The 21,795-nt window shown below is 41.4% G+C and overlaps 1 long non-coding RNA gene across 3 annotated transcripts in view; it reads right to left on the reverse strand.

Moving 5' to 3' along the window:
- The window catches only part of LOC127483511 (uncharacterized), a 71,303-nt gene extending 50,008 nt beyond the window's left edge, over nt 1–21,295 (reverse strand). Inside the window, exons 1-3 of one of the 3 annotated variants that reach the window (XR_011381245.1) lie at nt 18,803–21,295; nt 14,569–17,839; nt 6,575–6,705 (exon numbers count right to left, since the gene is read on the reverse strand). This is a non-coding gene — a long non-coding RNA (uncharacterized lncRNA). Of the gene's footprint in view, nt 1–6,574; nt 6,706–11,269; nt 12,502–14,568; nt 17,840–18,802 lie in introns of those variants that run through there. The other 2 variants (XR_011381244.1, XR_011381243.1) reach the window with 2 other exon arrangements.
- Between the last annotated feature and the right edge of the window lie 500 nt (nt 21,296–21,795).

The following is a 21,795-nucleotide window of genomic DNA, read 5'->3' on the forward strand; positions in this document are numbered from 1 at the left end:
AAAATGCTTCCTGCTTAATATATTTCCTGTTCAGTCCCTTAAGATCTCATTTAGCAAAAAATTCACTCTGAATAAAAATACTCCCAATATTTAAGAAAAGCATTAGACATCATTTCTAAACTTTACATTTCATAGAGAATTATATTAAGCTGGCACTTACCCACAAAAATAAAAATCAAATCCTCTGGCAAATCCTAACAGTGTCCCTAACAAACCAAGAAATCTTTCCAAAGTTCTATCAGATAGAATACTGTTACAAGCTTAGAGGGTGAAATTATATTAGCATCTAGCAATATTATTTGATATTCAAACAAGATTGTTGGGGTTGAGATGTGTTACTTTTCTCACATGGATTTAGAATGAAAAGTAACAATAATCACTGGTATTCTTAGCAATTATTTGCTGGGCACTATTCTAAGCATCTCACATGGATCAACTCATTGAATCTTCATAATCGACCTTTGATAAGGTCTAGTTATTATCCACATTTCCCAGGTCAAGGAACCTGAGACATAGTAAGCTTGGGCAACACACTCAACCACTAAGTGCAGAGCCATGATTTGAACCCGAGACTGACTGAAGAACCCTTTCTCGTAAACACTCTTTAGCACCCCTCCACGTGGTTTCGTCGTCACTGCTTCTTGGGCACTCAAGATCATGAACTTGTGGTCTACACGAAACTATTTTCAACTAACAGATACATGAGGTAGATCAACTGTCAAGTGTTTTCTGTTGATGGAGAAAGACTTACACTGTATCTCCTCAGAACTCAGTCTTCTTAAGAGCTGCCATAGGTATCACCCCCTAAATTTTAGATATGTGGAATTTCTACACTTTCAAGTGACCCATTCTACATTCTTTCTTTTGCTAAAGTTGTTCACCTCTCTGATGAAAGGAACCATTGCATAAGGAAAAGAGATTATGGAGTCACAGAACCTGGATACAAATCCCAGATCCCATCTGGGTGAATTTGCTCAAATCGCTCAACTTTACTGAAGCCTGGTTGAAGTATTCCCATGATGGGAAGAGTATGATTTGCTACTATTTTCTCAAAGGACTTCAGAGTGAAAGGAGACAATGTCTACAGAAGTACTTTGTAAATATAGATAGGCAAATAGCAGTCCCAGATAAATAATTTACTCAGGCTACAGACCAGATCAAGAAACTCTATGACCTTAGCTTTCTAGCCTACCGGTATTTCCTTTCATGGGAGTTGGGGGTGGGGTGGAATGGCTGTTATATAACTAATACTCTCATTTCCTAAGCTATCTGGACAAATTCTAATGGTGCCTATTCCTTAAGGTTTCAGGACAGCAGGAGCAGATTTCACAATGAAATAAAAACATCTGTGTCCTAAAGAGTTTCTGAAGTCTCAAGTCTCTGAGCTTTCACATGTACAGTTTCTCTTCTTGGTTCCCATTAACACATTTTTTTCACCTAGGTCATTCCCACATGGTGCTCTAGGGTCAGTCTAGGTCCTTTTCTCTAGTGAACCTTAAGTCCCTGTAGAGACCTGAATACTATTCCCTTGTTATCAACACCATCTGTTTTCTGCTTCTGCTGCACTCCGCATGCTTCATTTTTAACTGGTCACCCAACTTTTTCTGCTTTACTGGAGTGCAAAGCCCCAGAAGGCAGAAAACCATGCTGAACCTATTATGCATCTCTAGGATCTAATGAAGGGCATGGCATGGAGTAGAGGCTCAATTAATGATTTCTGAGCGTAGTCTCCTGTCTACTCATGGACACACAGGAGAAATGAACTTTGACTGGAAAAACCTAAGAATTCTATAAGCAAAAGGCAACTCAGTGGGCAGTATGTTGAACCAATATGTAGTATAAGGAACAGTCAAGCAATTTATGGCAAGTATTCATTAACAGGAAAATAAGGAAAGATATTTTTTAAAGAGAATGGATTAAAGTATTTTGAAAACCAAATAAAACAATTTACACTTAATATTGGGGTTTATTTACCAATTAATCAAGGCATTCACACATTGATCAAATATTTTTGAATACCCACTGTGTGCCTGTTTTGTGACTAAGTCACAAAAACAAACAAGCTATGGCTCACTTCCCTAAAGAGTTCATGTAAAGCAAGTGTGGAGAATACCACAGCACAAAATTGGAAGAACACTCTGGCGGGTAGGTGTTTGTAAACCACTGAGCTAGAATTCTGTCTGGAGAGTCCACAAGCCAAGGAAGTCCTAGAGCACATTCACTCTCCCTTCTCTCCACAGCAGCCATCAGGCAAAGTCTAGGTCATGAGCTCCGGGCTCTCAGCCAAGTGACCCCCGCACAGAGCTGCTTCCCCGGGAGCCCCCTCCTCACAGCAAGACAGCTCTGGCTGCTCAGGCACAGAATTCCATTTTCACAGGGTGCAACACAAAGATGTTTTGCTCCTTTACTTTTCTGGATTCTTCCCCTCCCTTTCTTTTCTCTATCCCTATAGTCACACTGATGCCTGTATTAGTTTGTGAGCTCTGCCATGACAAAGCTCCTTAGACTGGGCAGACTTTTCTCATCCTACTGCAGGCTGGAACCCCACGCCACTGTGTCTCAGGTTGGGTTTCCTCTGAGTCCTCTCTGCCAAACCTTCTCTGTGTCTCCACACGGTCTTTGCTTTGTGTAAGTGTCTGTGTGCCACAGTTCTTTGCTAATAAGTACACCAGCCATATTGGGTTAAGGCCCAAGTAAATGACTTCATTTTACCTAACTGCCTCTTAAAGACCCAGTCTTCATAAAGGCACATTCTGAGGTATTCAAAACTTGGATTTTAACATTAAGAACTTGCAGGAGGCCGGCGACGCGGCTCACTTGGCTAATCCTCCACCTGCAGTGCCAGCACCCCAGGTTCTAGTCCTGGTCAGGGCGCCGGATTCTGTCCCGGTTGCCCCTCTTCCAGTCCAGCTCTCTGCAGAGGCCTGGGAAGGCAGTGGAGGATGGCCCAAGTGCTTGGGCACCTGCACCCGCATGGGAGACCAGGAGGAAGCACCTGGCTCCTGGCTTCAGATCAGCACAGTGCACTGGCCGTAGCGGCCATTTAGGGGGTGAACCAAGAGAAGGAAGACCTTTCTGTCTCTCTCTCTCTCACTCACTAACTCTGCCTGTCAAAAAAAAAAAAAAAAAAAAAAAAAAAAAGAAAGAAAAAGAACTTGCAGTGGACATGATCCAGTTCATAACCATCCCTGTCCCATCTTCTCCTGGCATCAGCTGGCTTAAAAGGCCACAACCACGCAGCCACTTCTACCTCCAACTGAACATGAATTTGTAATCCCAGCCCATAAAGAACTTAGACTAATGTGTTCTCTAAATAAGCTGCACTTGGAAGACACTCTAGGAGGTTCGAAAAAAGTCACAAGAGGATCTAATACCTACAGATCTGATTTAATCAGTTCAAGGCACTGCCTGGGCATGAGGTTATTAAATGTGGAGTCAGAAGAAAACCCAGGGAAGATGACCCGAGTGAAGACTGGGGAATGCTCAGGTATATCCCCAGGATCCCTACGGAGTTCCCATATGGAGAGCGTCACGTAAAACTGTCTCACACAACAAAGCTCAGGGAGATTTGGGGTCCTAACTGACCTCTGGTTTCTTGAATTTTTTCCCACAACTCACACTTTATTAACAGGAAATTAACCAGTAACTGACCCAAGGAAACGGCCCATGAACAGTGGTGGCAGCCGACCCCCTAGGAGTATTTTCTGCCTTTAGGAGTTGAAAGCCTGAGTGGGTGCAGAAGACAGACACTACATCTACTTGCATGGTCCCCATGGCTTTAGGGGAAAATGAATGGTGAATTCAAAATAAATAATTCTGAGTTAGCTCTTTTATCTGTTTTCCCAGTCCTGGAAGTGCTTTTTTAGCAGATGTCATAAAGTTAAGTGAATGAGTAATTTTTGAAACCCTGCTGCAATTTTTCAAAAACTAAGTTTTAGTAGATTTATTTATACTGAACTCCCATTGCACCCTCAGTTTTTGTAGCACATATGAATGGCTAGTTTCCCCCCAAAACATCTGCAGATTATTGTGAGTCATGGTCCCGATGCTACACTTGAGTTCAGAAAAAGAAAACACATAACTGACAGAGAAAAATACCTCAAACGTAGAAAATTCTTAATTTCTGCAAAAACAAAAACTCCTCGTTCCTACAGTATTTTACCTTGAAATAGTTGCAGGTTAGCCTAGAATGCTTTACTTCCTTCCCCAGAGGGTTGAGGGTCACAGTAGAGCGTAGAGAGGTAGAGAAAGACGACTTGGAAAGAAATCCTCTGTATTTAAGTTTAGTGACAATGAAATGGACCTTTATGAATACAAAGCAATGCTTGAAAGTTTGGAAAAGTACATTTTCAACAGTTTTTCTAAAACAGCTTCAAACCTTATCACTACAATAATTATGCAGGCTCAAACACCATATTTCATTTGAATATAATTCATTTTTTTACCATCAGAAAAACTTAAGGAAATATTTGACTCTTAATTTGCAAAAGCTTTCTCCTTATACAACATCAGAATTGCAATTCTCCCACATCTCCCTCTTGACTGAGAATTTTTGGCCCCTGTTCCTTCTTTCTTCTGTATTTCTACATACACGCATACATCCAGATTGGTGAACTAGGAATGACTTCTATACATGGGTGGGAATAGGATTGCAACCCGATACAGGTCAATGCAGGCCATCTGCAACTTAGAAATTTTAGTTTTTCTCCAAAGTCTATGTGTGACATGGTTATGACATGAAAATATTTTCCTCTAGAAATCATTACAAATAGTGATTGTAGGTCAATAGTATTGGTCAAATAGTATTGTAGACCAATCAATAACAAAATTGATAGAATGAAGACTTAGCTTTATTTTATATTAGCATAATGTGAACTTGATTGATAGACAATGGTCTTGAGGACCAAACTACAGAAAAAAAGGGATTTTCTTCTTTTCCGTTTTCCAAAATCATCCCCTACCCTCTTTCAGTCAAAATGTACAACCTCTCAGTGCAGATCACTTTATCTAGAAATAACAGATTTTTATTATTCTCACAATACTGAAAGGATTTACTCTCATTTATGTTTTGTACCTGAAAAAAACCATGAATCAGAAAACTTGAGAAACTGGTCTATGATAAACAAAAACCCATCAAAAATGGTAGAATAGGGATTCATGTTGGCATTGGACTGACTCCTGACCAAATCAAGAAGCCTGCTGGGTACACATACACTGATGCATGAATGATGGTCTTTCTCCACTGGTCTATGGACTTCCCAACCCCATACCCAAAAGCCACTTACTGGTTCTTAGCTGAAGGTATTTGGTCCTGTATATTACTCTCTCCTTCTTGAGTACATGAGTGATCAGACTTGGTATTTTCACCTACTTCTTTCTCCTTAATCATTTAACCTTTCTGGCCTCTCTACTTCCATTAGACTAGATTAGAGTTTCCCCCACGCAAGATGAACTGTATTCTTTTCTTCTCATTCTACATATTTCCTCTTGAGAATCTCAATCACTTCCTTATTTCAACTATCACCCACAGATTGATTATTAAAAATCTTATTTTTAGCCTAGATCTATGAATTTTAGAACTTTCGAACAACCAACTAGAAATTTCCACCTGGATAAACCATAATTATCTCTAACTCATCATATTCAAAGTTAAACTCAATGTCTTTCCCTAAAGACATACCTGCTTCGTGAGTGCCAGGATCATTAAGTGGCATTGTGATCACCTAGCTGACCTTCTGAGATACCAACCTGAGTCATTCTTGACTTCTCATTCCCTGGCCCCCCTTCTAACACCCAGTCATCAACTCTTACCAATAACTTCCTAAATAAGTATTTCCTGAATGTGCCTTGTTTATTCCTATCGACTACATCACCTATCTTTGAGACTATCTAAAGAATTTTAAGTAGAGTTCCTGTTTTCCAATCTCATTTCAAACTTTTACTGCTATTACATTTATTAAAAATTTGTAATCTTATTCTATAAACATGTGTTAAGCACCCACCGTGTGCCAGCAGTGTGTTAGTTTCTAAGATACAATGTGAAAGAAGACACAGTCCAACCCCTCAAGAAGCTCACAGGTTCTACTGGGAAATAATATCAAAATAATAAACTATCTTTTAAGAAGTATTAAAATGGAAGTAAGCACAAATTTCAAGGGGGAGCAGTCAGAGAGAAGGCATTTGCCCTAAACAGGAAGTAAGCTTTCTTTTACGTGTTCCCAAACACTTTGCACATTTCTCTGTTTTGCTTCTTCCAACAAGGTCATTGTTAGAAGATTATTAAAGCTGTGGCCAATAATCAGAAGTAAAAAGAGTACGACAATAAATAGACTGGGAGAATGCAATCAAGTGGTGATAGAAACTGAGTATGGTCAGCAGAATCCCATCCATGAAAGTGATTAAAGTTATAATAGGTTAGGAAATGTTGAGTAAGAGGAGAAAACCCAGGGCATAGAGGTTGCAAAAGGAATTTCATCCTGAAGGCTATAGACTTGGAGTTTTCCTTTGTCATATTGACTACAAAATTGCTCAGTAGGTCCATTGGCACTCAGAATCAATCACTAGCCAGGTTTACCTCATCAAATTAAATCCTAGATGCAGAAGCATTCAATTCACTCAAGGTAGCAAACATCTCGTCGCCAGGAAACGTTGACATAGAAATGCTAGCTCATGTAAGGCAACAAATCTGCTTGTTTTAGTGGGTGTCTGGAAAGAATTGGAAACAAATATATCAATTATGACAGAAATGATTCCCATTTTATTTTGTATTAAATTAAGGATAATCTGTATATGATTAAGTATATGTAATATGTATTTTTAAAATAAGTCCTAATGGAGGATTTGACATTAACATTTTGATTCTAATATAAGTACATAATTGATTTTAAGTAATGATTTTTTTAAGTCGAAGTTTATGTAGGAATTCGGTTGTTTGCTAATAGCATCAATTTTTTAGCTTGATTATCTGTTTGATTCTCTTTTCAAGAACTATTTAAAGTACTTATATGGTTTTCATTATCAGCATTATATATTTTACCAAGTATCCATTTGACGTTTTTAAAAGTATGAAAGCTTTACTAAATGTCTTATTTCAGAGACTTCTATTAATTCCTAGAAGAGGTCAGTTTTTTAAGGAAATTTCTTTAATTTGAGGTAACTGAACAGACATAAGAAAAAAAACGAGAATATAAAATAAATTACCAAACTTTAAGAGAAACAAACTCTAAATAAAAACCACTTTAATTTAAATAAAAATTTAAATTGTTCTCTCTACATCTTTGATTTATATAATAGTTATCTTGATAATTATAATGATTTATATGTCTATTTAGACTAATTTCTTAGAGAGCAGAAGTGAGACCAGAAACCTACATAGTGCCTAGCACCATTGATCACTCAATAAATGCTCATTAAAGAGATGTCCCTGGGTTCTTTGCTGTGGTATGTGCAAGCCCCATGCTTCATCACACTGGACTCCCTAATGAATATGGTACCTTTTGCATTCTTATCAATCTTGGACTGTCATTTCCACTTATTCTTTGTTTCTCAACTTATCTCTGCTACTCCCCACGCCCTAGCCCAAATTGCGTGTATCCATAGCTCTAAATATAGCATACAGTCCTGGATCTAAGAAACCAAAATAAGTATACATGGATATACACACATGTATGACATAAGTGACAAAAATATTCCTTGATTATTTCAATCTTTTTTCCAGTGGAACACTCATTTGTTTTTACAAAGAAAATATGATCATATGTTAATAATTAGCCATATATTTTGAAGAAAGTCTAAATAATATCTCATTATGAAGTATCTTTGTATCATTACCCTTAATAAGAATTTTATATTCATGGGGACTGTGGCACAGTAGGCTAAGCCTTTGCCTGCAGCACCAGCATCCCACATGGGTGCTGGTTCATGTCCTAGCTGCTCCTATTCTCACCCAGCTCTCTATTTATGGCCTGGAATAGTAGTAGAAGATGACCCAAGTGCTTGGACCCCTGTACCCCATTTGGAAGACCAAGAAGCTCCTGGATCCTGGCTTTGGGTCAAGTCAGCTCTGGCCATTACAGCCATTTGAGGAGTGAACCAGTGGATGGAAAACCTTTGTCTCGGTCTCTCCATCCCTCTGTCTATAACTCTACCTCTCACATAAATAAATGAAACCTTTAAAAAAAGAATTTTAAATTCCACTTTTGTCAATTCCTGAGATTATATGTATATATGCCAAGTTTTTAGTTGTTTGGAAATTTGGAAATCTCTGTACAGAGTGTACTTAATTCTGCTGTCAAATAAAAGTAGTCATGCAAAGACCATAGCATATCCAAATGGAAACATATTGTTACTAAAATTAATAGTGCCATGGAAACTCCTTAATTAAAAATAGTGGCTGCTGATTTCTGTTTCTAGCCATGATGGAGTAATTAAAGTAGTCTTCCTACTATAAACTATAGAACTATAGAACCTGGTATGATATATACAGCAACACATTTTAGGGATTGGACACTCAGCAGTGTAGCACTGTGACCCCTGAAAGAAGCAAAGCACCTACAGCCCATAAGGGCCAGCTCTGTCCTGTGTCTACCTGAACAAACATTCCAGGCTGTGGCACAGAGACGCAGAGACCTCCAGAGCATGTAGTCTGGCTATACTGAGGAGCAGGAGTCAAGGCTGATGAAACAGGTGGGAGTTACTGAGCACAGGATCCGAGAGGAGAGATGCAGACAAAAATAGAAAGCTCCAGAAATCTCGACGGTCAGGGAGCAAGGACTATGGGAACTGTGAGCATTCTTGAACGTTGCACAATATTGGGGGTAGAAGATTCAGCTCTCTGGCAAGCCAGAAAGGTGGGAGCTCACTGAACAGCCAAGTACTCAAGTATTCAAACTCCCCAGATCCCAGATGGCAGGGAGTAGACTACTCTGGACGTCCCTAGCAAAGGCTAAAGAGAAGTCTCCAAAGGACCGTGTGGATCAGCTGCCTCCCAGAGCAAGCTCTGCACTCTCTATGGAGATGCTACTATCAAGTGCAGACTCTCACCACACAGTGCCAAGCTCTCCAGTACCCTCACAAGCGGCTGCTCACATAAGAGGCAGACACCAACGACTCACACCAGGAAAGGAAAAAACCTCCGACACAAACAGACCCACAGATGACGCAGAAGTTGGAATTAGCTGATAGGACATTCGAAAAAAACTAGTATAATTATATTAAGGACTTAAAGGAAAATGCAGGGGCCGGCGCTGTGGCGTAGTGGGTAAAGCCACCGCCTGCAGTGCTGGCATCCCATATGGGCACCGGTTCGAGTCCTGGTCGCTCCACTTTTGATCCAGCTCTCTGCTGTGGCCTGGGAAAGCAGCACAAGATGGCTCAAGTCTTTGGGCCCCTGAACCCACGTGGGAAACCCAGAAGAAGCTCCTGGTTCCCAGCTTTAGACAAATGCAGCTCGACCATTGTGGCCAATTGGGGAGTGAACCAGTGGATGAAAGACCTCTTTCTCTCTCTCTCTCTCTCTCTCTCTCTTTCTCTCTCTCTCTTTCTCTCTCTCTGCCTCTCCTTCTCTCTGTGTGTAACTTTTTTTAAACTTTTATTTAAGGAATATAAATTTACAAAGTACAGCTTATGGATTACAATGGCTTCCCCCCCATAACGTCCCTCCCACCCGCAACCCTCCCCTTTCCCACTCCCTCTCCCCTTCCATTCACATCAAGATTCATTTTCGATTCTCTTTTTATACAGAAGATCAGTTTAGCATACATTAAGTAAAGATTTCAACAGTTTGCTCCCACACAGAAACATAAAGTGAAAAATACTGTTTGAGTACTAGTTATTGCATTAAATCTCAATGTACAGCACACTAAGGACAAATATCCTACATGAGGAGTAAGTGCACAGTGACTCCTGTTGTTGACTTAACAAATTGACACTCTTGTTTATGGCATCAGTAATCACCCTAGGCTCTTGTCATGAGCTGCCAAGGCTATGGAAGCCCCCTGAGTTCACCGACTCTGACCATGGCCTTGTCCAAATATGGTCAAAGTGGAAGTTCTCTCTTCCTTCAGAGAAAGGTACCTCCTTCTTTGATGACCCATTCTTTCCACTGGGATCTCACTCACGGAGATCTTTCATTTAGATTTTTTTTTTTCCCCAGAGTGTCTTGGCTTTCCATGCCTGAAATACTCTCATGGGCTTTTCAGCCAGATCCGCATGCCTTAAGGGCTGATTATGAGGCCAGAGTGCTGTTTAGGACATCTACCATTCTATGGGTCTGCTGTGTATCTCACTTCCCATGTTGGATCATTCTCTCCCTTTTTTATTCTATCAGCTAGTATTTGCAGACACTATTCTTGTTTATGTGATCCCTTTGTTTCTTAGTCCTATCATTATGATCAATTGGGAACAGAAATTGATCACTGGGACTAGTGAGATGGCATTGGTACATGCCACCTTGATGGGATTGAATTGGAATCCCCTGGTATGTTTCTAACTCTACCGTTTCAGGTAAGTCAGCTTGAGCATGTCCCAAACTGCACATCTCTTCCCTCTCTTATTCCCACTCTTATATTTAACAGCGATCACTTCTCAGTTAAGTTTCAACACTTAAGAATAATTGTATATTGATTACAGTATTCAACCAAAAGTATTAAGTAGAACAAACAAACAAAAATACTAAGAGGGAAAACATATTAAGTTGTTCATCAACAATCAGGGTGAGGGCTGATCAAGTCACCATTTCTCATAGTGTCCATTTCACTTTAACAGGTTTCCTTTTTGGTGCTCAGTTAGTTGTCACCTATCAGGGAGAACATGTGGTATTTGTCCCTTTGGGATTGGCTTATTTCACTCAGCATAATGTTTTCCAAATTCCTAACAGGGATCACTTTTCAGTTAAATTTAAACACCTAAGAATAATTGTGTGTTACAGAGTTCAACCAATGGTACTAGAACAAAAAAAAAATACTAAAATGGATAAAGTATTACAATGTACATCAACTGTCAGGACAAAAGCTGATCAAGTCACTGTTTCTCATAGTGTCCATTTCACTTCAACAAGTTTCCCCTTTGGTGCTCAGTTGTCGCTGATCAGGGAGAACATATGATATTTGTCCCTTTGGGACTGGCTTAATTCACTCAGCATAATGTTTTCCAGATTCCTCCATCTTGTTGCAAATGACCAGATTTCATTGTTTTTGACTGCTGTATAGTATTCTATAGAGTACATGTCCCATAATTTCTTTATCCAGTCTACTGTTGATGGGCATTTGGGTTGGTTCCAGGTCTTAGCTATTGTGAATTGAGCTGCAATAAACATTGAGGTGCAGACAGCTTTTTTGTTTGCCAATTTAATTTCCTTTGGGTAAATTCCAAGGAGTGGGATGGCTGGGTTGTATGGTAGGGTTATATTCAGGTTTCTGAGGAATCTCCAGACTGACTTCCATAGTGGCTTAACTAGTTTGCATTCCCACCAACAGTGGATTAGTGTCCCTTTTTCCCCACATCCTCTCCAGCATCTATTGTTGGTACATTTCTGAATGTGAGCCATTCTCACCGGGGTGAGGTGAAACCTCATTGTGGTTTTGATTTGCATTTCCCTGATTGCTAGTGATCTTGAACATTTTTTCATGTGCCTGTTGGCCATTTGGATTTCCTCTTTTGAAAAATGTCTATTGAGGTCCTTGGCCCATCTCTTAAGTGGGTTGTTGGTTTTGATGTTGTGGAGTTTCATGATCTCTTTGTAGATTCTGGTTATCAACCCTTTATCAGTTGCATAGTTTGCAAACATTTTTTCCCATTCTGTCGGTTGCCTCTTCACTCTCCTGACAGTTTCTTTTGAAGTACAGAAACTTCTCAATTTGATGCAATCCCAAATGTTAATTTTGGCTTTGACTACCTGTGCTTCTGGGGTGTTTTCCAAGAAGTCATTGCCGGTACCTATATCGTGCAGGGTATTTCCAATGCTCTCTAATAATTTGATGGTGTCAGGTCATAGATTTAATTCTTTAATCCATGGTGAGTGAATTTTTGTGTAAGGTGAAAGGTAGGGGTCTTGCTTCATGATTCCACATGTGGAAATCCAATTTTCCCAGCACCATTTATTGAATAGACTGTCCTTAATCCAGGGATTGGTTTTGGATCCTTGATCAAATATGAGTTGGCTGTAGATGTTTGGGTTGATTTCTGGTGTTTCAATTCTGTTCCATTGGTCTATCCATCTGTTTCTGTACCAGTACCATGCTGTTTTGATTACAACTGCCCTGTAGTATGTCCTGAAATCTGGTATTGCGATGCCTCCAGCTTTGTTTTTGTTGTACAAGATTGCTTTAGCTATTCGAGGTCTCCTGTGTCTCTATATGAATTTCAGCATCATTTTTTCCAGATCTGAGAAGAAGGTCTTCGGTATCTTGATTGGTATTCCATTGAATGTATAAATTCCTTTTGGGAGAATGGACATTTTGATGATATTGATTCTTCCAACTCTTTCAAATAAATAAAATAAATCTTAAAAAAAAAAAGGAAAATGCAGATGTGTTGAATGAAGTATAGCAATTTCTCAGTAAATGAGTGAAAATTATTTTTAATGACAAAATGTAAGAAACACAATAATTGATATGAAAAAATTCATTGGATGTATTCAATAGCAGATTAGAAACTGCTGAACACATCAATGAACCAGAACATAGGCAACAGAAACTACTCATGTTAAATCATGCATGTCGAAAATAATAACCAGAATATCAATAACTGGTTAGAACACCAATCTAACACATATATAATTGGAGTTTCAGAAATGGAGGAAAAATTCAGACAAAAAATATTTGAAGAAATAAGAGCTGAAATTTTTCTAAATATAAAAAATATGAACTCACAGATCCAAGAATCAGAGAGCGAGCGAGTGAGCGAGCGACCAAAGCAGAATCACATTGCTCCAAAAGAAACATGAAAAGAAAAACCTTAAAACTTCTAGAGAGGAGGTAAAGCCATGGCCTGCAACACTGGTATCCCATATAGATGCCAGTTTGAGTCCTGGATACCCATTTTTTTTTTAATATTTTGTTTATTTGAGAGGTAGAGTTACAGACAGTGAGAGAGAAACAGACAGAAAGGTCTTCCTTCCGTTGGTTCAGTCCCCAGAAGGCTGCAACGGCCAGAGCCAGGAGCTTCCTTCAGGTCTCCCACATGGGTGCAGGGCCCCAAGCACTTAGGCCATCTTCTACTGTTTTCCCAGGCCATAGCAGAGAGCTGGATTGGAAAAGAAGCGGCCGAGACCTGAACTAGCACCTATATGGGACGCCAGCACCTCAGGCGGAGGATTAACCCACTGCGCCATGGCGCCAGCCCTGGTGCCCCACATCTGATTGAGCTCTCTGCTAATGCTCCTGGGAAAGCAGTGGAGGGTGACCCAAGTGGTTTGGCCCCTGTACCCATGTGGGAGACCTGGAAGAAGCTTCTGGCTCCTGGCTTTGGCCTGGCCCAGTCCCAGCAGGTGCAGCCATTTTGGGGGTGAACCAGCGAATGCAAGATCGATCTCCTCTCCTCTCCCCTCTCTCCCTACCCGTCTCCCTCCCCCCCCCCCGTAACTCTGACTTTCAAATAAATAGATAAATCTTTAAAAAAAACTCTTAAAGAAAAATGATGTAAATATCACTAATTCCACATCATAAACAATGTATATAAAAAACAGAAAATTTTATTTTAAAAACTTAACCAAAAAACACTGTCAGTGAAGAATTCTAAATTCTATGAAAATATCATTGAAAAACAATGGTGAAGCCGGCGCTGCGGCTCACTAGGCTAATCTTCCGCCTTGCGGCGCCGGCACACCAGGTTCTAGTCCTGGTCGGAGCGCCGGATTCTGTCCCGGTTGCCCCTCTTCCAGTCCAGCTCTCTGCTGTGGCCCGGGAGTGCAGTGGAGGATGGCCCAGGTCCTTGGGCCCTGCACCCATATGGGAGACCAGGAGGAAGCAACTGGCTCCTGGTTTCGGGTCAGCACAGTGCGCTGGCTGTAGAGGCCATTTGGGGGATGAACCAACAGAAGGAAGACCTTTCTCTCTGTCTCTCACTGTCTATAACTCTTTCTCTCCGTCTTTCTCTCTCACTAACTCTGCCTGTCAAAAAAAAAAAAAAAAAAAGGATGGGAAGGTAAAATATACAATTATATTTTCTTAAATAACACCCAGTGCGATGTATCTTATGAAAGTAGACCTTGTTAAGTCAAAGATGCATATTTTAATCTCAACATAAAGCATGAAAAAGACATAAAGCCCAATAAGTAACATAAAATAACCCAGCAAAAAATCAAAAAGAAGGAAAGAATAAAAAATTATAATCAGTCATGTAAAAATAAATGAGAAAACAGAACACAAAAGATTTAATTGGATTATGCTGGGCCTAGATCAAATGAAATTAGCATAACCATTCCAGTGAAAAGTCAGGTACTATCAGACAGGATAAAGTAACAATTCAACTACAGCAACAGGTAGTTGACTCAGCGGCTTAAGGTACTGCTTGGGGTGCCTGATCCAAGACTGATGTGACTGGGGTTGAATACCAGCTCTGAATACGCACCTTGGGAGGAAACAGGTGATGGCTCAATGCTGGGTCTGCACCCCAGCAGACGGGAGCTCTCTGTCACTCTCTGTGTCTCTGCACCTTTCAAATACCAGTAGGTTTCTTCAACTCAGCAATGTTATTCACAGGACCCAAGTGTAAACACAAAATTATTTAAGCCAGAAAATAGACAAAATGGTAAGGAATAAAGTACAAAATGGTTAAATACAAAATCATTGGAAGTATAAAGGAAAGATGATATCACACCATTAATTATAGGATATATTAATAGGAAATATAGGATATCCACTCCATTAATTAGAGGAAAGCTGGGGTAGCTATATTAATGTCAATGACTTCAAGACAAGAAATATTGCCATGGGTAAAAAAAAAAAATGTATTTCCTAATAATAGAGAGCTTGCGCCGCTGTCGCCCATGTGGTACAGCCATCTGAATCTCCTGGTTCCCAGCTTCAGCCAAGCCCAGCCCTGGCTGTTGGGGCCCATCCAGGGAGTGAACCAGCAGACAGAGAGAGGATTTCTCCGTCTCCCCCTCTCTGTGACTCTGCATTTCAAGTAAATAGACAAATACACCATTATACTTGGAGATGGTCTCTCTCATTTCTCTGCAATTGACAAGAAAACTAAAAATATATAAAATATTATAAAAGATATCAATTCAAACAATTGAATCCAGTTGACAAATGTTAATAGAACGTTACACCTGACTGGCAGAATGCATATTCTTTTCAACAGCTCATGGAATATATGCCTATATAAATCATAAGGTGGAACAAAAAATAAAAAAGTGAAAAGATTGTCATCATAAACCATATGTTTTCTGACTTAAAGGGAATAAAATTGGAAATCAATAACAAAAAGCTCTCTGGGAGTTTTCAGGTCGTTAGGAAAATGACAGTCACTTGAATCCAGGCCTACATGCACGTTATTCTGCAAACTACTGAAGCACCAGCAAGCACAAATAAAATCACACAAAAGGAGACAAAGAACATCATGAATTTCAGTCACTGCCGCAAGCTGTTGTTTGTGAAGAGTGGGTAAAAGAAGATAAAACCAGAATCCAACACAAAACCCTCCTGGGAAGAAACCATCTAATGCCGTGTGTCAAAAAGCCGGACGCAGGTCTTGGACTTGGTCATTCACAGCACCGACTTTGTCAAGGGTCTCTAAGGTGATCAAGGGGAGGAGCAGTGGTGTTGAAGTCAGATGCACAGTGGAAAAGGCAGGGAAGTCAGACTGACAGCAGAAGGGCGGTGCCCCTTGGAGATAAGGGAGCGAAGGGCAGACGGGACATTTCCACCTCTCTCATCACCAACATCGCACATTAAATGCACTGCATTTTACTGAACTGACGCAGAGAGCGCCTTGTTCTAGGACCCTGTCCATAAAATGCGTGGGAAAAAAATCAAAACATATCCACATACAACTTCCTAATACAGAAAATATGACCCCAAACAACCCACTGATGAAAAATTCTACCCCAAATACAGTCCTGATGCAGAAGAAATGTTAGTACAACCATCCCCACTGAATTAAGCAGCTTCATGGAAGACTTTAGGGAGAGGGAAGACATTTTTAAATCATAAATTCTAAAAATAAATAAAAGAATGAGAATGCAATTGGGTAGATCGAGTTAAAGAAGGAAGAAAATAATAGCAGAAATACAGATTAAATAACAGCACACTCAGGTGAGAACAAATTCAAACTTAAAAACTAGCAAATACTGCTAAAAAAAAAAAAAAAAAAAAAAGAAGCACCCAAAAGAATAAAGTTTTTTTTAAAAGAGGGAAATTTTAAAAGTTCAGAGACAAAGTTGCTGAAAAGTAAATCTGATCAGAAAAATTCCAACTTTTACATTACTGAAGCCCAGAGGAAGGAAAAGGAAAAGGAGGGAGGGAAAAGAAAATTAACAAAAAGAAATTTCCAAGAATAAGAAAAGCATGAATTACCACCCCAGAAAGGTGCACCAAGTACACAGAATAAGAACCAAAACCATCGACTTTGGGACATACTTTCGTAGAACAATTAAACTTTAAAAAAACTTGTGAAAGTCTCAGGCAAAAAAAAAAAAAATCTTTTAAAAGGAAAAGAATTTTCCGAAGCAACAGACAAAGCAAGGCAAGAGCAGAGCAGCGTGGCCGAGAAATGTAAGGAAAGTGCAAACCAAGGATTGTAATTTAATTTGTTTAAATTTATTTGAGAGCTATAAACTGAAAAAATTCCCATTTGCCATTTCTTTTTTTTTAAATTCATTATATTCATTTGACAGAGTTACAGAGAGAGGTAGAGCCAGAGAGAGAAGTCCTCCATCCGATGGTTCACTCCCCAGACAGCTGCAATGGCCAGAGCTGCTCCAATCCAAAGCCAGGAGCCAGGAGCTTCCTCCAGGTCTCCCATGCGGGTGCAGGGACCCAAGGACGTGGGCCATCTTCTACTGCTTTCCCAGGCCATAGCAGAGAGCTGGATTGGAAGAGGAGCAGCCGAGACTAGAACCGGCGCCCATATGGGATGCCAGCACCCCAGGCCAGGGCTTTAACCCGTTACACCACAGTGCCAGCCCCCCATCTGCCATTTCACCCCCAAAAATACCCACAGTTGTCAGGGCTGGGCAAGGCCAAAACCAGGAGCAGGAAACATAATCCAGAACTCCTATAGGAGTGACAGGGACCCAGCCATCGCAGCTGCCTCTCAGAGGCTGCACTAACAGGAAACGCGCGGGAGCAGCCAGAGCCAGAATGGAACCCAGGCACTCCAGTGTGGGGTGGGCATTTTACTCAGCAGGCTTCACACCCTCCCCAAGCCAAGGATTTTACATCTACCAAGATGTCCTTCAAGTATCAAGAGTAGAGAAAAACAATTCCAACGAAAGGGTTAGCTGAATCCAACCCAGAGACGCCTGGGAAATCTGTAACAAAGGACAGGGAGAAGCCGTTCTTTTTTTTTTTAAAACAGAGCCAAGACCGAGAGATGGTGGCAGCTCTAGGTAGAGTATAGTGTGTAAAGAAAGCACACCACAAAAAGTCACAGCTTTCCAATTTGGAGAGTTCTTATAGGCATGATCCTCTTTTGGGAACTTTGTAGTAAATAAAATTTTCTAGTAGGCAAAAGAAGCATACAGATCACTTGGAGTTCATTCCAAATGTTGATTAATCAATATCTCAGTTTAGAACAGTACCCCAGTTCCTACCCTTTCACCACGGTCACAGGTGAGATTTCGTATCAGGGTAAGTAGAACAGGCCCTCCTTAGTGTTTTTCTAAAGCAGTAAGCTAAATTTAAAAGAAAAAAAAATCACAAATAAGAAATTAAAAGGATTCCAATCCTACGTGGGTATGTGTATGTTGCACACGCTTCTACTACCATAGCAATATATTTCAATCCTTTGCCACAAACTAAAGAAATGTACATTTGATATCAGATCATTTTTCCCAACTCAGTGCTACTATTCATTCTTTCAAGTCTCCATAAAGTGAATATTCGTCCATGTCAGAAGGTTGCCAACCTCGTCATTTTCCTAGTATCTGGGGACACGGCTCTGTGTTTTAGACAAAGGCTTCTCGTGTGACGTTCTGAGGACCCAGGGAGCAAGCCTGCCCAGGAGGAACCCCAACGGTAAGGAGCGACACTGGCGTTCATCCACTAGATGTCAGTCATGCAGTTAGCATCAATTTACATTCTTAATCCGGATGGACAGCACCGAAAGCCTAAGAAGCCTACCCGTGTTCAGAATGAACACACTGGACCACAGAAACCCCCAGAATCCCACAGGATGTGGGCTAAAGTTCCGTGGCTGTCAGAGACGCTGCATCGCTCATGAGGGCTCGGAGCAGCCATGAAATGCAAGCTTTTCACAACTTTCTGTGAATTGAGGACAACTCGGGCAGGCATACTTGTGCTGATCTAACCGGTCTACCAGAGACAGGGATGTGCTACCGTCTCGGGGTCAGCATCGAAAACCCTGCCTTGTGGAAACAGGTAACGTTTAGGATACTTCAAAGAACACCTTTCCCTAAAATGCTGTTTACATTGGGAATCAAACTGTCTTGATATAGATTTAAGATGACGACACACATTAGGCGATTGCCAAGAAAAACACTAATTAGCTCCGCATTTGCAAGCGCCCGCCATACTGCGGTGTGTAAGGTTTGTAGGAGAGGTTCTCTAAATCCCTGTGGAAAAGCAGCCTAGGAGGTGCTTACGATTTGGAGGAAGGAAGTTAAATGACTGCTTACTCAGCTTTCACATTGCCACAGTCTGGTTCACTCTGTTGATTGGCACCACGAGTTGTGCTTGACCTCCTATGCAGTTTGACCCATCTCAATACAGCACAGAGCATTCCACACGATTCCCAAAATAAATATGGGAAGCAACATAAGATCACTAAAACCCTTTGGGAAAGCCTTGATTTCATCATCAGTAAAATTAAGAAGCTGAGTTAGTTGGTCTCTGATTTTCCTTCCAGTTCTACCATTTAGCGTTTCTCTAAGCCAACCCGTTATTTTCTCAAAATCATGAAAAACGTTTATGATGGCTCGCTGTCACCTGTTTGTTGTTGCTGAAGACAGAGAAATGTGAATATGCATTACCAGTTACATTACTCTTCTGTAACCCTGATCTCCGCCTTCGTGGTTAAAACTTTATCATTTTTCTCCTCTTTCACATCCGGTGGAAGTTAAGGATTTCTCTCCCAGAGCTCTTCTTTCCATTCCTCAACTCCAACTCATCACCTCCCACTCCTGCATGCCCGCACCTCACAGGGTCCCCGTGGAAAAATTCGTCTGGAGATTCGGTGAGACCCTCCCCCACCTAAATCCTGCTGCAGGTAACTTCAGTTGGGAGAGTTCCCATATTGATATGTGTTTCCAATGCCTTTAACACCATCCACACTGCCAAGATATGAGATCCCCAATACCGAAATTCCTACCAATCCAAAAAGCACACAATCTGAACAAGAGGCGGAACCTCAAGTTCTAAGATGTCCAGACCCAACACACGCCCCCGGGGTCAGGGTCATTGGGATTCTCTTTTTACTCTTCCTAAGACCATGGATGCATTCAGCTACTTGACAACTATCTGTGGGCCTGAGCCCTGCCACCCACTGCGCTGAGCACTGCAGACGAAGCTGTGAGGGAGGTTAGGGTTAGGGTTAGGGTTAGGGTTTAGGGTCTGTTCTCAGGAAAGCCAAAGCCTCGTGGAGGATGGGGACGAAGAAAGGCACCAAGGTTCTCATGGGAAATGAAATCAGTGCCCGGGTTAGGGGGTTAGGATACAATACAGCAAATGCTGTGGTTACCGGTACAAATAAACACAACGCCCCGCAGAGCTGGCACACGGATTCTCCCCAGTAACAGGTACTGCCTAGGGGATGATTTCGCGTAAATTCCAGCACTACAATTCCATGGAACACTAGGCACACGGATTTACAGAGATTACTAGGTAACCCCTTCGTCCAGATACTACTTTAGAATTCTGGGGGCCTGGCTAGCCCTAAAGAATATATTACTCAGAGAACAGATTCCAGCCCACTGTTTTCATTATCAGATTTATTTTTATGTCTTCAAATCCCTTGTCAAAGTGTGTTGCCACCTGCAAAGAGAGAGGGAGAGAGCGAGGGAGAGAGCGAGATGCCATGAAAAGCCATCTCCTCCTCCTTTGTACTTTTCATATTGGGTTCCCTTGGAAAGAATTTAAGCAGAAAACCCTAGAAGGCCTCAAAGTCAACCCTGCTGTCACTTTGCACAACTTCTAAAGGGAGAGATAGCTAATGGACAGTCAGAAGGTAAAAGTTTATTAAACCAAGAATTAGCTCGTGACCTTCTCAGGATGTGGCAGGAATACATGACATGAAGTATACAAGATAACTCAAGCCCTCGAAAGGAGGAACAAAATATTCAGGAGACACAGGAATAACATAACCCAGATTTAATGGACGTTTATCCAGCATTGTATAGTCCACAAGGGGCTCTCGGCTTATTAGCTCCTCGCCATAATCCCGTGAAGTGTGATTCCTAAATGAAGGGCATCAGGGCCCCAGTGAAACGCAGCCTGTGAGGTATCACAAACACGTGGTCTGCTGGTGCTGCCGGCCGGGTGGGACCACGCCCCGCGTTAGCGGCCACGGCAAGGGCCGTGAGAAAAGAAGTTTCTGGGCGAGTAGGACCTCAGGAAGGCAGATTGAGTAGGCACTGGACACCAGTGAGACGAGTCTCAGAGAAGAAAGTGGTGTGTTTAGCAATGGACGTCACTTGGCCATCAAAGACTGAAATTACATCATTTGCAGCCACAGATGAAACCAGAGGACATTGTGTCAAGTGAAGTAAGTCAGACACACCTCGTATTTTCACTTACCTGGGCAAGTTACAAAGTTACCACATAGAAAGGGAGAGTACAGGGCCCTGCGTTTTGGTGCAGCCCGCTAAGCCGCCACCTGCAATGCCACCTTCCCATATGGGTGCTGGTTGGAGTCCTGGCTGCTCTACTTTCTATCCAGCTCCCTGCTAATGGCCAGGGGAAAGCAGTGGAAGATGCCCAAGTCCTTGGGCCCCTGCGTCCACATGGGAGACCTGGAAGTGGCTCCTGGCTCCTGGCTTCAGCCTGGCCCAGCCCTGGCCATTGTAGCCATCTGGGGAGTAAACCCACAGATGGAAGATTCTCCCCCCCCTCCCTCTGTGTAACTTTCAAATAAATAAATCTTTAAAAATCTGCAGGGTACAGTAATGGTAACTGTTGCTTTGGGTATACAGTTGGACAGGAGGAATCACTTCCGATGCTTTCTGATGACCTTTCTCTGTCTCTCTCTCTCTCTCTAACTCTGTCAGAAAAAAAAAAAAAAAAGGCAAGTTTAGGGGCCAGCACCGTGGTGCACTAGGTTAATCCTCCGCCTGTGGTGCCGGCATCCCACATAGACGCCAGTTCTAGTCCCAGCTGCTCCTCTTCCAATCCAGCTCTCTGCTATATAGTATTTGTAGGATAGCTATAACAATTAATTCTATATAACTAGTAGAGAGGGTGTCCCCAACACTAAGAAACAGTAACTGGTTAGCGTGCTAGCCATGTCAGTTACCCTGATCTGATCACTACACCATACACACACATTGAAATATAGTGCTCATACCTATAGTTCTTAGGTGTCCATGAAGATAATCTATATTTTAAATGGCATGTTCATGACTACATATCTAGATTACACTCCAGCCATTAGATATCCAGCCTAGTCATCCTTCCA

Source organism: Oryctolagus cuniculus, chromosome 13 (assembly GCF_964237555.1).
Source record: "Oryctolagus cuniculus chromosome 13, mOryCun1.1, whole genome shotgun sequence".
NCBI classification, from domain to species: domain Eukaryota; kingdom Metazoa; phylum Chordata; class Mammalia; order Lagomorpha; family Leporidae; genus Oryctolagus; species Oryctolagus cuniculus.